A 14627-nucleotide genomic window follows, 5' to 3' on the forward strand; every position below is an offset into this window, starting at 1 on the left:
CAGGGACGCCCCTCACTGGCGCTCAGCCGCGGCCGCCGTTTGATGGACAGCTCGCTCGTCCAACCGCAGGAGGCCGGGGTGGCGCGTGCGCCGCGCGGGGGCGGGGCCGGGCTGGGGGCGGGCCCTGGCTGGGCCGGGCTGGGGGCGGACGGGCGGTGCGGGGTGTGGCGCTGAGGGCATGGAGGGTGAGGGCTGGAAGGGGCTCTTAGCGCGGCAGGGCAGCGGCGCGGGGCGGAAGGGGTCGCTTAGCACGGTAGGGAAGCACCGCCCGACAGAGGCAGCCTGGGGTTTGCTGGGAGGTGGTGTGCTTTGAGAGGACTGCGAAAGGGTATCTCCGCTTCCTTCTCTCATGTCGCTGGCTCCCTCAGAGCCCTCCTTTGGCTGCGGGCAGCTGAAGCTGTTACAACCGCTTTGAATTTATCAAGCGTTCAGAAAAGATAACGCCTTGAAAGTGACTCTCCTGACCGAGACCCCTTGGTGCTTAATTTTTCCGTACTTTGAGCCTTCTAGTGGTGGGCAGTGTTGGGGCACAGGGTGGGCGGGAAGGCTCGGGCCGCAGCAGTCAGTAACACCGCCTCGCTTGCTCGGAGCCTGCGGGGTGTGGTGGTGGCTGCCGTCTCCTTGCCGTCCGAGTAATAACCTGTTCTCTTCTTAGTCGTTTATTAAAGGTGTCTTTAAGCAGTGTTTGTGCAATCACACCCCCCTTCCTGCTTGTCTAGCTTCTAGGACTTTAAAAAAAATGTCATTGCCAGAATTGTAAAAAAGCTTATTCATTTAATGATTAACGTTAAAACAGCAGCTATACTTGAAAAAATTGTGGAAAAGTAGGGGTTTGGCCTTTTTGCTTCCAAAAGGTGAGAGGTTTTTTTGGTTGCTTTAACAACTTAAACTTATTTAACGACTTAAATAAGATATGCCAGTACTGGTAAAGTAGGCAGTGGGGTTTTGCTACATTTAATGTTTAAGACTTTGCACAAATTTGCTGTCTTACTTGGCAGGAGAGTAATTTGTGGGAGATAGTATTTTTTTTGTTTCTCATTCGTATGATCTGTGTTTTAAATTCAAAATCCATAGAGTTAAAATAGTCCTGGAAAGTATTCACTTAAGGAGAATAGAACAAACAGCTGGAGAAATCACCTGTGGCTGGCATGTATAGTTTGCGAGCTGTATTTCTTTGACTTTACAAGGCAGAACACAAGCATGGTCTAATTGTAAGGCATCTTTTGTTGGTTAGGTCTGTTTCTCATAGTGGTTTAGTGATAGTGATATTTTGCTTTCACAAGAAAATTTTGAATTTTAACACAGTAACAAGTAAAGTGCCTAGAGAAAGTGAACTTCTCCTAAAACTGTCACTGGTGTTCACTTATTCAAAGTAATGGTTTTTATGGTGGTGTTACTTGATCTGTATGTAAATTTGATGCTGGTACATCTATGCACAGGATTCTAGGGAGTGTTTTCTTCATGTTATTTCCTGACTTGTGTGTAATAGTCTGGAATATCTAATGTTTTGCAGGTACTGTTATACTCTGCTTTGTTCATTGGTTTTGTTTAATCTGTTTAATTTCTGGTGCCCAGTGAGCATTCAAGGTTCTGTGACCAATATGTGCTGCTTATAAGCTGAGGGATTCCTGTCACTGAAATAGTTACTATTGGGGAAGAAGTGTATTAAATGATTTGTTTTCTCAGTTGTATTGCAGATACTTACTATAAAAGTTAATAAAGAATAGACTTTAAGATATTTCAGAGATCACTGGTTTTCCATGCATGCATTGAAATGAAATATATAAATAAAATACACACATTCACCCATACATTGTTCCTTAGCAATAGTTTGTCTAACCTTTTCTTAAAGCCTTTTTGTTTGGTTCATTTGGATTATCTTGTTTTAGTATTTATTATTATATCTCACTGAAAGGTTTCCTGATGTGTTACCTTATTACTTATTGCTGCAGTTTAAAAATGTAACTGCTATTTCTTCTTTCTTCTGTGGATATAGAAAACAATTTGTTAACTTGCTCTCTGCCTGAATTCCATATTTGAAATGTGAAAAAGCTGTCCCTTTTGAGTAATTTCCTGTAGATTGAAGACTGCCTCAAGAATATCATTCCACTAGGATATTATAGATGACAACTTTTAACTTTGATGATTCTTGCTTCCTTTTTTGGATCCCTTTGATAGAGAACAGATCTTTCCTTGAAATGTGTTCCTAAAAACTGGATATACCACTAGCTCAGCTGAGGCCTTCCTAGTGCAGAGTTTGTTTTGCAGGTTTTACTCCAGTTGGAGTTGTAGGATGTCCTACAGCTGTGCAGCAGTGCCAGCTTCCATGAAGCTTTTGGCCAGAAGTGTGGGCAGTTTGAGAACTGCTGTGTGAGCAGTTGTTTCCGCTCTGGGTTTGGGGAATTGGCTGTGCTTGTGCTGGTAACAGCTGAATGCTGCTCGTGTCAGGCTGGTTCATGAGCTGGCCCAGGCCGTCCTGCTCTGTGGAATGTGCTCTGCCCCTGTGTGCACCTTGGCTGTTCTTCTACTTCCTGTAACCTGAGGGACTGGGTTGATACCCCTGTAGTTGATTCAATACATATGTTCAGATTATGCTTATTTAGTTGATTGAAATGTATATGAAATTGTGTTAATCCAAATTGCTTAAGACCAATTGCATAAAGACCAAATTTTATCAATAACATTAGACTTTAAGGTTTGAATGTAGGTTTAGCGTTACTACAGTTTAATGAGTTGCCTTTTCAGATGAACTGCAGGGTCTGAGCCAGTGGTCATTCTTAGCAGGTGCATCTCGAAATTAAAATTAGTTTCTCTAAGCTCTTGCTGAGGCTTAAGCTGTGTATTTTGACTCATGTTTTCTGGGGTCTAAACCTGTGTTCTGCCTGTTAAAAGGCTTGGCTTACATAAGACAACTCATTAAACTTTGCTAGGTGGGAAAGTGAGCCCATGGATTACCCAGGGTTTTGTCTAGTAGTAATTTTTTTTGTTTGTTCTAATATTCCTGAAATCAAAGCAATTTAAGAGTCTGCAATTTTTTACTTACTCTGCATTATGAGCTGCAGCAGTCGCACAGTAATAGTGTCAGAGTTCTTGTGAAAGTTGCTGTTTGCTGTTTTATCTTAGTTTTCAGAATGCCCTGCTGTCCCACAGGCTGTTAATGCAGAAAATAACTTTTGGATTCTCTGGCATTAGGTCATAAAATTGCTTTGATTGAAAAAGACATTTAAGATGGTCCAGTCCAACCATTAACCAAACACTGCCAAATTTACCACTAAACCATGTCCCCGAGTGCCATATCTACCCATATTTCAAATATCTCCAGGAATGATGACTCCTCAGCTTTTCTGGGCAGCTTGTCCTGATGCTTGACAACCCTTTTGGTGGATATTAGGAAAAATTTCTTCAATCTAAACAAAGGAATAAACTGCTTGTAGTATTTAAGCAATTAAGGTGATGAATTGTTGCAATTCAGTTTTTATAAAGAGCACTGACTTCCTACATTTATTCTATATGTTTCACTTTTTTACTCTGTCTGGTTTAAATCTCGAGCTCCCAAAGTGGTCCTGATGGTCTTGGAGGTGCGGCTTCCCTTGAGGATCTGCTGGGTATTTTAAGGACGGGAGCGAATCGGAGCTGACCCAGGAGAGGGCAGCAGTGCACTTGCACAGAACCACTATGTCTTGGCTCTGTAGGGTATTCTGTACCAAGTATTAAATCTCTATACAAATATATTTTTAAAAGCACAAATGCACCGATGAATGCCTTTGCAAAAGTGTATTTAATTGTATTTATAGCCCTAAAGTCCAGGGACACTGACATATATTTTAACCAGAACTTGCCTCCAAGTAAGAAGGTGAGACTTCTTTCTCCTGGTATCAGCTTTGTCTACCCTGCAGGTCAGAGGCCATAAAAAATAAGCCCATGAAATATGCATCAGATCTCAGTATTTATATATATATGTCTTTTATATATAAAAATATATTAAAATATGTAAGTGATATAAATTCAAATTTTGCTGTGATAGTACATCTGAAGTCTCTTGCAGTCAAATATCTTTGGGAGTGAGACATGCTGGTCAAACCTTGCCTTCTTTTAAATGCTTTTCTTAATAGAAATGCTTAGGCATAATTTACTCGATAGTCTGATGAGTAATGAATTAATCTTTTTCCTGTGGACCCAAAATAATAATTTGTATGTAAAACTTATCAGAAGTAAGTTGTATTTTAAAATTATTTGGGTTCTTAGGAAGGTGTCAATAAAAGACAGTAATAAAAATATTCAGATTATATTTTTGCTGGCACTGGTGGGGGGACTATGACTTCTGATGATAATCAGAAGATGGACTGCAGAACGTGCAGGCTTGAGTGGATGCCAACAGTGTACGTCGTTCTGTGTATTGGTAGAAGTAGAGCTGTGGGTCTCTTTAGATGTGCTGGGACATTCCAAGAGATGGTCTCTGGTAAAAGCCCGTCTGAGACCTTCTGTTTGCAGTGGTCTGCCCTCTCCTGTGGGAGGCACAGATGCCTGGGCTGTGTTTGCCACCTCAGGGACTGCATGTTGCTTCCTATGACTGCAGCAGCCCAGTGCAGAACAATCTTGCTGCTGCAGCCACTTGGAGCTGACTAGAAGAAACAAAATAACGAAAATCCCCAAAACACAACAACAGCAAAACAGAAAATCCAAACCTGAATCTTATTAGAAGTTAAGGGAATAGTTGAAGAGAGACCCCTGACACATGTAGCAGCAACTTAATGAGTGCAGAATGACAAGTCTGGTGGCTGCTGTTGCCACTTTGGTAGAGAAATGTAAATCTTTATTACATATGAATGTAGCTTCTATGAGTATTGGACCCCAAAAATCCAAGGTGTATTATTACTAGGCTGCCATACCTGTGTATAAAGTGAGTTACTGCAGGACAGGCATGGTCTTAGATATACAGAGAACATGTACCCGTACTTGCTAATATCAACAGGTTGGCTCTAATCTGCTTGGTCAAAGCCAGATGACTGAAGTGATAGTTCTACTGAGTTGCTTTCTAGAGCCAGAAAGCAGCACAGATTAGGAATTCAGAAGATAAGGCTCTCTGTTGTGACAGAACTCATGTCCATTGTGCGTACGTGGATATGTGGATTCAATTTGAGATCTGCATTTCAAGTCAGAAGGTCTCAGTGCACTGAGCTGGAAGACCATGGCTGTGTAAATGATAAACTCCCAGCTGACCCTGAACTTCTGTGGGATCTGCTGCACCAGCTGGATCCCTATGGATTTATGGGGATTAATCTCAGAATTAAGAGATTTAACTCTGAAGAGCTAGCTCATGTCTCTTGCACTGATTTTTTGCATGATCTTGGGAATGTCTCAGACTCTCAGGCACATGGTGTTGAGTTTTGGGGTAATCCTGTGCAGCGCCAGGAGTTGGACTTTGATAATCCTTGTGAATCCCTTCCAACATAAGATATTCTATGAGATTTCTCTCCCTAGAAGGACAAGCTGAGATCCAGACTCTGGTGCTAATTTTTATGCAGATAACTGTGTATGTCTTAAATGAGCCCCTATTGACCCTGATTTGAGAGGGATGTTAAAGATCCTTTAATTTTTACTGTAGGAAAAATGGTTTGCTTTGCCATTTTGTTTCAAACTTGTCACTCCTGTGATGTAGCACAAGCTTCTGTGCACCAGTTAGTTAGGTTTTATTAGTTTGTTCCCGAAATGGTTGCATTTTTGTACTACATTTCTTTCAAAATAGCATGCTGTCTTTTGAATGGCAAAGTGCTGGATACACGGGTAGTCCTTTTGAACACGGGTAGTCCTTTTTGATGCTTTAGCTAAGTATTATTTATGTGCAGCACGAGCTGTTACTTAACACCCTGGAATATCTTTTGTGGGTTTTTGACTTCTGTCATTAATTGTGGCCCAGTCTAAAAACTATTAAATGTGTAACAGTATTCACCTGTCCTGATGGTGGTAAAGGCTTATGAAAGTTCTGTATGTATTGATACATAGGTCAACATGTCTCTGTCTACAAAACCAGAACTTCATTACCATATATTTCAGTGTATGGGTGGGGAGAATGCTAGTTTGAAGGCATGAGATTTGAAGGTGGTATTGACCACAGATGTCTGTGCTCTTCCATGTTTCCTATGAAAATTGAAACTTTTTTGTTAATAATGTCTACAGATGGTAAAGTGTTCTGTCAAGCAGGTAGGAATGCTAGCAAGCTTACACTGCCAGAATGCAGAACTGGAACTTCTATTCCTTGCAGAGCCAGTGTAGAGTAGAATATCCTGATGATGAGGAAACCTGTGTTGAATAATACTATCCTACCCATTTTAGGGGGAAAACTCAAGATCTGCATTGGAAGGTCAAGTTCCTGATGTAAATAATGCCATCTTTAGAGCAGTGGCAGCTGACAGCTTTTTCATTTTTCCTCCAAACTCATTTGTTCAGCTTATGGACCTATAATACACAAAGTGCTTGCAGTTACAAGATTGTCTTCTAGTCTTGTGTTTAAAATTTGCCAGGAAAAGAACTAGTCAGCATGTCCAAGGAAGTATTCTCTTTTGGGGTCAAAATCTTGTGTGCTGCTTCGTAGTCTCCCTTGCCTGCTTTGGGTATTAAAGTTGTACTTTTTTACAGAGAGAGGTGAACTGTTTTGCTTTTTACGTGTCAGTAGCAGATGTCAGGGCTCCGAGAGCTGATTTCCCATGGGAAGAAAAATTTGTGACACGGACCATAGGAATCATCTTTCTTAGCAGACTTCTATATTAAATACATGAGGCTTTGAAAAGATGTATAGATCAATGAGATTGAAATTTCTGGAAAAGGGTTTTTTCCTACAATCTGGAAGTCAGTGTTTTGCTTTCAGAAAACAACTTTATCTTTGAAGTTCCTTGCAACTAAAGACACAGTGTTACAGGGCTACTAACACCACGTTTCTCAAAGTCTATGATCTGCTCATATCTGAAGGAAAGCAAGTAATTGGAGAGACTTGTGTGCAAGGAGGTATTGTAATCATATGAGGGTTGTTCTCAGAAATGGATAGTAAATTAATACCATTTTGGAGTGTGAGCTTCCTGAACTGTCTTGTATGCATTGTGGCGTAGATATTCCCTTTGCAAAAGTACTGTTTGAGTGATGCAGGGATGACTTGCTTAGTCTCCCACCCACCTCATCTTTGAAGATGTGTGTGGGAATTTCTTGTTTCAATGTTTTTATGGTGGTTGGTTTGTTTGTTAGGGGGTTTGTTTTGTTTTGTTTTTGTTTTGGTTTTTTGTTTTTTTTAAGGAAAGGGAATGAATGAGGTAAGAATTCCTTCCTCTCTTTCTCTTCCTAATCCTCTCTCAGGGAGAACATGGCAGGAGGAGGAGGAAGCTCAGCTCAGTGTATGCTGGTGTGGGAGGATTCCTGTTACTGATGTGTAAAGTGGGGTGAGCAAGTTTCTTTGAGGACTTTCAGGAGTATATCCTGAAGGAAGAAGGGTGGGAGGAGGGAAGGTTACCATGGGAAAGCAGTCTCCATGTATCTGTGCGTTCTGTAGGGGGTATGTGTGGGTTCTTTGATTTGTTTGGTGACGGGAAGGATTTGAAGGAGAGTCAAAGATGATCTGCAGATACCTGGTGTCGCTGGACAGGCGCGAAAAGAACAGCACTCATGCATCCAGGTGGTAAGAGCAAAAAGAGATGGTTTATTTTCCCCTTGGGTTTATATAGACCCTGGACAATGATCAAAGATTGCAGGATGAGGTTGGCACCTCCCTGACCCCACTGGTCAAACTAGAAGTCCATCAATTGTCCCTCCTCTAGAGAGGAATGCAAAAACATCACTTTATAATTACAATCCTTGAGAAACTCCAGTACAAAACTGAAAACATCAAAAGGCTGAAAAAGATCAGGGTGACACCTGGTCTCATAATGGTAATGTATATTGTCTACTCATGTCTTGGTTACTATTTATATACCTGTATTACTGTAATAACATAGAGTAATATATATTACATGGTAATACATAATACAGTAATTTATATTACTATTTAAATGTTCTGGATGCTTCCAGATGTATCACTGTAGCTCAGTCTTAAATTTTATTCTTAGACTGCTGTTCCTTTGGTCGTTCTAATTGCATGTGTGCCCTTATGTTTATCATGGCCAGTGACACTGCCTTCCAGTCCACTGGAATGTGTGTTCCATTGTTAGCTCCATTGATGCTCTGTTTCATGAAGCCCTTCTAGGACCTGGTTTTCAAACTGCTGCTCTTCAGGGCATTGAATAGAAGCCAGGAATATTGAGCTGTGGTTGCCTGTGATTACCAGTATAGATACCAGCCTGTAGATTTCAAAGCATGTGCCTTGTGCAGAAGTCTACCCATGAGAGTAGCACTGCAGGAACTCTCATTAGTACAAACTAATAAAATTAACTTTCTGCACAGTTACTGTGTCACTTCTGTGTACCTGTGGAAAATAATGAAATAAAAACATTTTACACAAGTCACACAACACTTAAATGAAAACATTTATCTAATATTTCTGGGAAGAAATCAGATAAATAACTAAATTAAAATAACACTGCAGATAGGGTAGTCTTAGCCCTGTTTTGTAAGATGATCTTCAAAAGTCTGAAGACAAGTCAAACTGCTTATGTGCTTTGTAGACCTGAAGCAGTAATTTTTTCACATACAAGATGTAATATATCACTTGGCAGTTCCAAAGCAAAACCAAGACCATCTAACAAAACTTTAGCTCTCAGCTTAATTGGATGGTAATTGAAAGAGGATATGGAAGATGATTTATGGGCTTGTTTCGCAGTGCGTGTGTGGCCTGGCTCAGCCAGCCCTGGCACCACGAGAGCACTGGGGGCTCTTGGCTGACCAAGAGCAGGGACGTGGCCAAGGCAGGAGATAAAAGGTGGGACTCTTTGGAGACAGGGCTACACAGTTTATTGGATCAGGGGCATCCTCACCCCAGGGCTCTGTGTCAGAAGAGACCCTGAGAACATGAGGGGAGCAACTTATAAAGGGGGGTGGGTCTCAGGGATGGGGTACAGAGACAAACCAATAACAGAAAAGTAAGGAGTGGCTCTTAACATAACATGCAGGTGCAACATCAAATCATAACCAAATGAGAGAGACCCCCTTGGTTCTGCCCAGTCACTCGATGCCTCTCTTGGAATTTTCTGGACACAGGGAGAGGCCCCAGAGTGACTGACAGGACCAGAGGGTTATGTAACTAATGATTCACACTTAACAAATATCTGACAAACAACTTGGGGATGAACAAAGGGAAAGGAACAGGAGGGGGTTACAAAGAACAAACCATTTTACATTAAATTTTCTGGAGATAACTCATATAACAGAACAAGCAAAGTAAAATCCAAAACATGCACCACCACAGGCTTGGTTGAGCTATTTTTATCCTGAGCAAAGCACTAACTGGGAGCAGGAAAGCTCTGAAGGTCCCTAGGAAAAATAATAGGTAAATAACTGGCTGTAGGATCATATAAATTCTGTATTATAACCTTGTGGGAAATCAGGAAGGATGACTTAACTCTATATGAAATGGTTAAGAGCTTCCAGGGCCTTTAAGAGACTATCAAGCAACAGGACTTGATCTGTGTTAATTACCCATCAAAATTTAATTGTGTGTGGTGTGTAGTTTTTGGTTTGGTGTGGCTTTGTTGTTGTTGTTTTGTTTTCTCTATTTGGGTAAAACTCGGTGTAAGTTTATTAATAGTGTTTAATTACTTTCTTTATAGAAAATCGCTGCTTTCTTAAGGCTAAGTGTGATTACATCAGCTGGTAAAGCATCCTCACTTTGAGTACTCAAACGTATTTTATCTTTGTTCAGAATGATGTTTCAGAAGAGCTGAAAACAGCACTTCTGATTTTTTTTGTTTCAGAAGTGGGGAAGAAAATGAAAATACAGATTATCAGTGAGTTGCGTGTAAGTTCAAAGTCTAGGGGAACTTCTTAGAAGTAACATAAAGGGTGAACCTTTTACAATGATAAATCAGTGAAATAAAATTGCTCCCATGTGTTCTGGATAAAATTAGAAGAGTGGATTAATGCCTTTATACAGTGTTGCTAGTTCTGCATGTATACTGTGCCCAATAGAGAAGTACTAATAACTTGAGGGGAGTATCCACTAAAAATTTCTTTTGGTTGGAATGCAGGTATTTAGTAACCTTTCTTACAGACAGTTGCATACATTCATGTAGTCATCAGCCCTGTGAAATGAGGGAGGATAATTTCAGAAGAAAATTTAAGATATGTTTCTCTCTCTAAAAAAAAAAAAAAATTGATGAAAGAAATAAGTGAAAATAGTTGGATGGTCACCTGTATTTTGTTATGAAATTATTTTTGTTTTGGAGTTCTTTTTGACATACATAGCATAATTTGGTTGGATTGAATTCTATGGGGCAGACTCACTAAAGAATGATTCTTGTAGTAGTGGTTGGATATACTTGTTATGGGATTGGATATACCTGATATGGGAATAGACCATAACGGGAGGAATAAAAAAATTATATTGGGCAAGAACTGGACAGTTGTTCTTACTTTTGGTTGTACAAACTGACTGTACAGAAATTTTTCTATGTCTTTTGAGCATTCTGATTATCCTTCTTTGTGCCTTTTCTAGCTCTAACAAACTGTACAAAGTATTGAGAAATTGAGCACATTATAGATTCCTGTGTTGTGGCACAATGCCCAGAGTGTGTCGTCTTTGACTTGTGGTTCAATAGTGAGCTGCTCTCAAATAATTCCTGGTTATATCCCAAGATCTTGTTCTTGACTGGCAATAAGTAATTCAGAGGCTGAAGGTGTACATGCAGTGTTAGGACTTTTAAAAGTATGTCAGTTTGTCACCATTTTATCTGCCATTTAATGTCTTATGAGTCAGTTTTTCATTTCCCTCTGCCTCTTCCCCTCATTTTCTGAAAATCTTCGAAACAAAACAGAACAAAAAAAATTGGGAAGATGACTCCTGAGTTCAGTTATGTGGGAAGAATAAAGTTCAGTTCCAAAGCTTCTCTGCAGGTTAATTGAAAATAGTCACTGAAACACTTTGCCACCTTACAATGCCCTTTCAGAAAGTGGACTGAGGGAAGCTTGCTTTAGGGGGGAGCTTAGAGAAAAATCCATTACTTGCAGCTTCCCAATCTTAGTGCCGATGAAATAACTTGAAATACACTAGAAATGTAATGTGACTGGAAGGAAATGGTTACAGGCATTCTGAATTATTATTAAATAGTTTGGTGAAAAGAAAAATCTCACTGGAAGGGGGTTACAAAGTGGCCCTGATTTCTTTCTGCCTGTTGCTGGTAATGGCAAGCAGTGCTGCAGGGACTGAAAAAGATGTTATTAAAATTTTTGTATGCAGCACATACACAAATATGTGACTGTCCCTAAAGAGGATAAGAGCTTGGTAGTTGCAGTTAAAAATAATTTATTCAGGCTTAGCTAATGCTGCAGAATCTGGTGGTCTTTTGTGCTGCTGGCCTGTAGTAAGCTGCAGCATGCAAGGTGTGGCATAGAAGAAATGCACAGCTTTCTGATTGCTCCCTGAATTGTGCCATGAATACATTGCATTAGTGGTGCTACAGCAGATATAATCTAAGGATATAAGCAATTGGAATACAGATACTCTTTTATCTAAACTCTACTAGTCTTAACATGTTAGATTGATCCTATCCATTAGGAAGAATGAACTCATAAATGTTCCAGCTTGAAGTCACCTCTGTAGTATTTCTTAAAATATTATTAAGCTCTGCTGGCTTCTGAAACCAGCTGGTTTTACTTCTGTTTTCTGAGTTCGGAGATGTGCCTGCTATTCACGTTGTGTTTGCATGACAGCTTTAGGATGATACCGCCACTGGAAGGGTAACTCAGCGTAAACCTCTGGCTGCATGAGTGGCACTTCTGCACCTGCATGGAACAGTGTCCAAGACAGTAAATCCTGTTTGAAGGCTCAGATGCTCCTCTCTTGTGCTGAGTTTTGTGCAGCTTTGTTCATCTCTGAAGGTTACGGGAAGGAGGACACTTGGCTGGTGGCGTTTGGTGGGTAACTTGGCCCAGCCCGCTCCTCTGGCCGGCCAAAGGAGATGCAGAGAGCCCAGTTTTGCTGTGCTGTCATGGTGTAGGTAGCAAGTAGGCAAGACTGGCCATGGAGAGGGAAGACACACCCTGATAGATCTGATGCAAAGCCTATTTAATTCTCTAGAATTATTTTTATGGAATGTGGATTAGATGCTAAATCCTGGAATAGCATTTAAAGGTTTCTTATCTAAGAACACCAAATCTCCTGAGAGGCACAAAACACACCACTTCAGTTAATTTTGCTGAGCCAAAGCAAACCTACTGACTTAAAGTATCAAAATAATATGCATGATACAGTTCTTGGTAATTTATAAGTATTCTGGGTCAGACTTGTGATGTGACTACCTAAAGTAATCTGAGGGGTGAATCAGGCACTGTCTTATTTTTGGGTGTAGTAACTTGACAATGTCCTTTAATATTCCTGGTGTTAAAGGACAAATTACAAGTCTTCATTTATTTGCCTTTTTAACTGCATTTTGTTTCAACCTGTTACACCACCTGCTTTCCTGTAGGAGACTTTTTGCATGCACATCCCTTTTCCTGGACACAGGGATAGTGGCCTAGGTTGGTTACTGTCACTGGGTTCTTGTCAGGCTGGATGATAGGTGGGTGTCATCCTACCCTGTCACCAAGCACTGGCTGAGGCGGGGAGGATTGAGTGGAAAAGAAGGATTTGTTCTGCATTAGTGTATCCTGCCCAGCTTCCAAAATGCTAGAGGGTATTACCAGGTGAATTAATGCCAAGGCCAGTGACAAATTGTTTCACCACAGTGTCCTTTCCATAGGGCAGTCCTTCAAGCTGTGTCCACTTCACCAGGGCTAAGTGGGGGGCTTGAAACAGGTGGTTAGGGTGTTTTTCCCCTGCTGACAATTGGCTGGGGTAAATGTTTTGTTTATTTTTATTCTTGGAGAAAGTTTGGGTGGTTTTTTTGCAGTCTGGAAGAAAAAAAGAAAAACTGTTATTAACTGTTAACTGTTAATTAACTGTTGATGTGGTTTTTTTTTCTAATTTAAGGAAATAATCTTTCCATAATAAGCTTGAAAATACTTTCATGTCTGAAAATAGTGCTATATTATATGAAATTAAAGTTTCTTAAAATAAGAACTATCTGACCTTGAAATCATAAGGTTGGTTTTGTAAAGGGCTTCCACTGAATGATATTATTTGTTTTGGCTGTTTTAGAGTGTTATGAACTGAATGACATAACCATATCTGTGAAAAGTCAGTTTAAATATGGTGACCGGCTTTCTTGTGATTTAAAACTTAAATATTTGTAGGCTTCTTTGGCTCTATAGGCACTAACTAAAGTGTCATGTTATTTGGGACGTGCACTATAAATTCTGGGTGACCCCAAGTACAGGTTGTTAATCTTTCTTTCAAGACAATTGTATGGTGAAAAAATACTAAACTTTTTAGGGATGTCTTGTATGTTTTTCATTCTTCTCTTACCTGATTGTTCCTGACTAAAAATCTTGGCATGAGAACATGACCTTATGTGTAGGTGTTGCTCTGATCCTTCTGTTTCGTTTTTCACCTGAAGCATCGTCATCATTCCTATAAAATCAGAGTTGGTTGCTGTATGAATAATTAAGAGTGTTACAAATAAAGCTATGACTTCAAGTGATCAGAGAAAAAGCAGATAAAACACTTCAAAAAAGGGCTTTCAAGGACCATCTTTGTACCAGTAAAACAAAGTGAAAATAACTAATAATGCTGTGTATATACCACTGATTTTTAAAGTTATTCACAGATGTAGAATAACTCATAATAATAATCTCGGGTTTGAGATTGTCCCAAGGCTTCCAGCATGATTTCAAAGGTTAAATGATAGTCTGTGCTTGTATGTCCATGCCCAAATGCTGGAGAGGAATTGTGTGGATGTAAAAAGAATGGTCCAAATATAAATCTTGAAGTGTAACCTCTTTGTCCTAGTGCTAGGACATGTATTTAGGGTTCTGGGGAAAAGCAGAATGGCACACGATACTCCATCACAGCTATGTGATGGAGTATATGATACTATATATACAACATATTAAAAATAGAAGTAATATTATGGTGCCAAAATCTAGGCCCTCCCCCCCACCCCCAAAAAAAAAAAAAAAAAAAAAAAAAAAAAAAAAAAAAGTAAATTATGAGGTGCCAGAACAAAGGTTTCCTTAGCAGCCTAAATTCGGCTCCTTTGTCTGGGTTACATTATAATTCATCCCAGCAACTGGAAACTGTATCCTTTCTCCCACTGCCCTGCTGCCCTTGTACTTCAGCAGAGTAAATACACAGAGCCCAAGTGCGCTGGTCTTCCCCTCCGCCACCTGTTGCAAGTGTGACTTCTGAATGAGGAGCGAGTGCTGCAGAAATACAGGTGCAATCCTTGGCAGTGTTTGGTGGCTGCATCCCAGCAGCTTTCTGATGCTGGGTTTTCATGACTCGGGCAGTTTGTTGGTGTCTTCTACAGAAAGTTTGTAAAGCCTCGCACCGAATTCCCCGAGATGTCAGAACTTGGAGGCCATGGAGGCTTAGAGTCACCCGACCTTATGGCTGC

The 14627-nt window shown here is 40.3% G+C and overlaps 1 protein-coding gene across 1 annotated transcript in view; it reads left to right on the forward strand.

Moving 5' to 3' along the window:
- Positions 1-240: 240 nt before the first annotated feature.
- The window catches only part of DPF3 (double PHD fingers 3), a 177866-nt gene continuing 163479 nt past the window's right edge, over positions 241-14627 (forward strand). Inside the window, exon 1 of the mRNA XM_066321310.1 lies at positions 241-253. The gene's annotated coding sequence lies outside the window, so the exon portion shown is untranslated. The remainder of the gene's footprint in view (positions 254-14627) is intronic.

This window comes from Sylvia atricapilla, chromosome 6, assembly GCF_009819655.1.
Source record: "Sylvia atricapilla isolate bSylAtr1 chromosome 6, bSylAtr1.pri, whole genome shotgun sequence".
In the NCBI taxonomy this organism is placed as follows: domain Eukaryota; kingdom Metazoa; phylum Chordata; class Aves; order Passeriformes; family Sylviidae; genus Sylvia; species Sylvia atricapilla.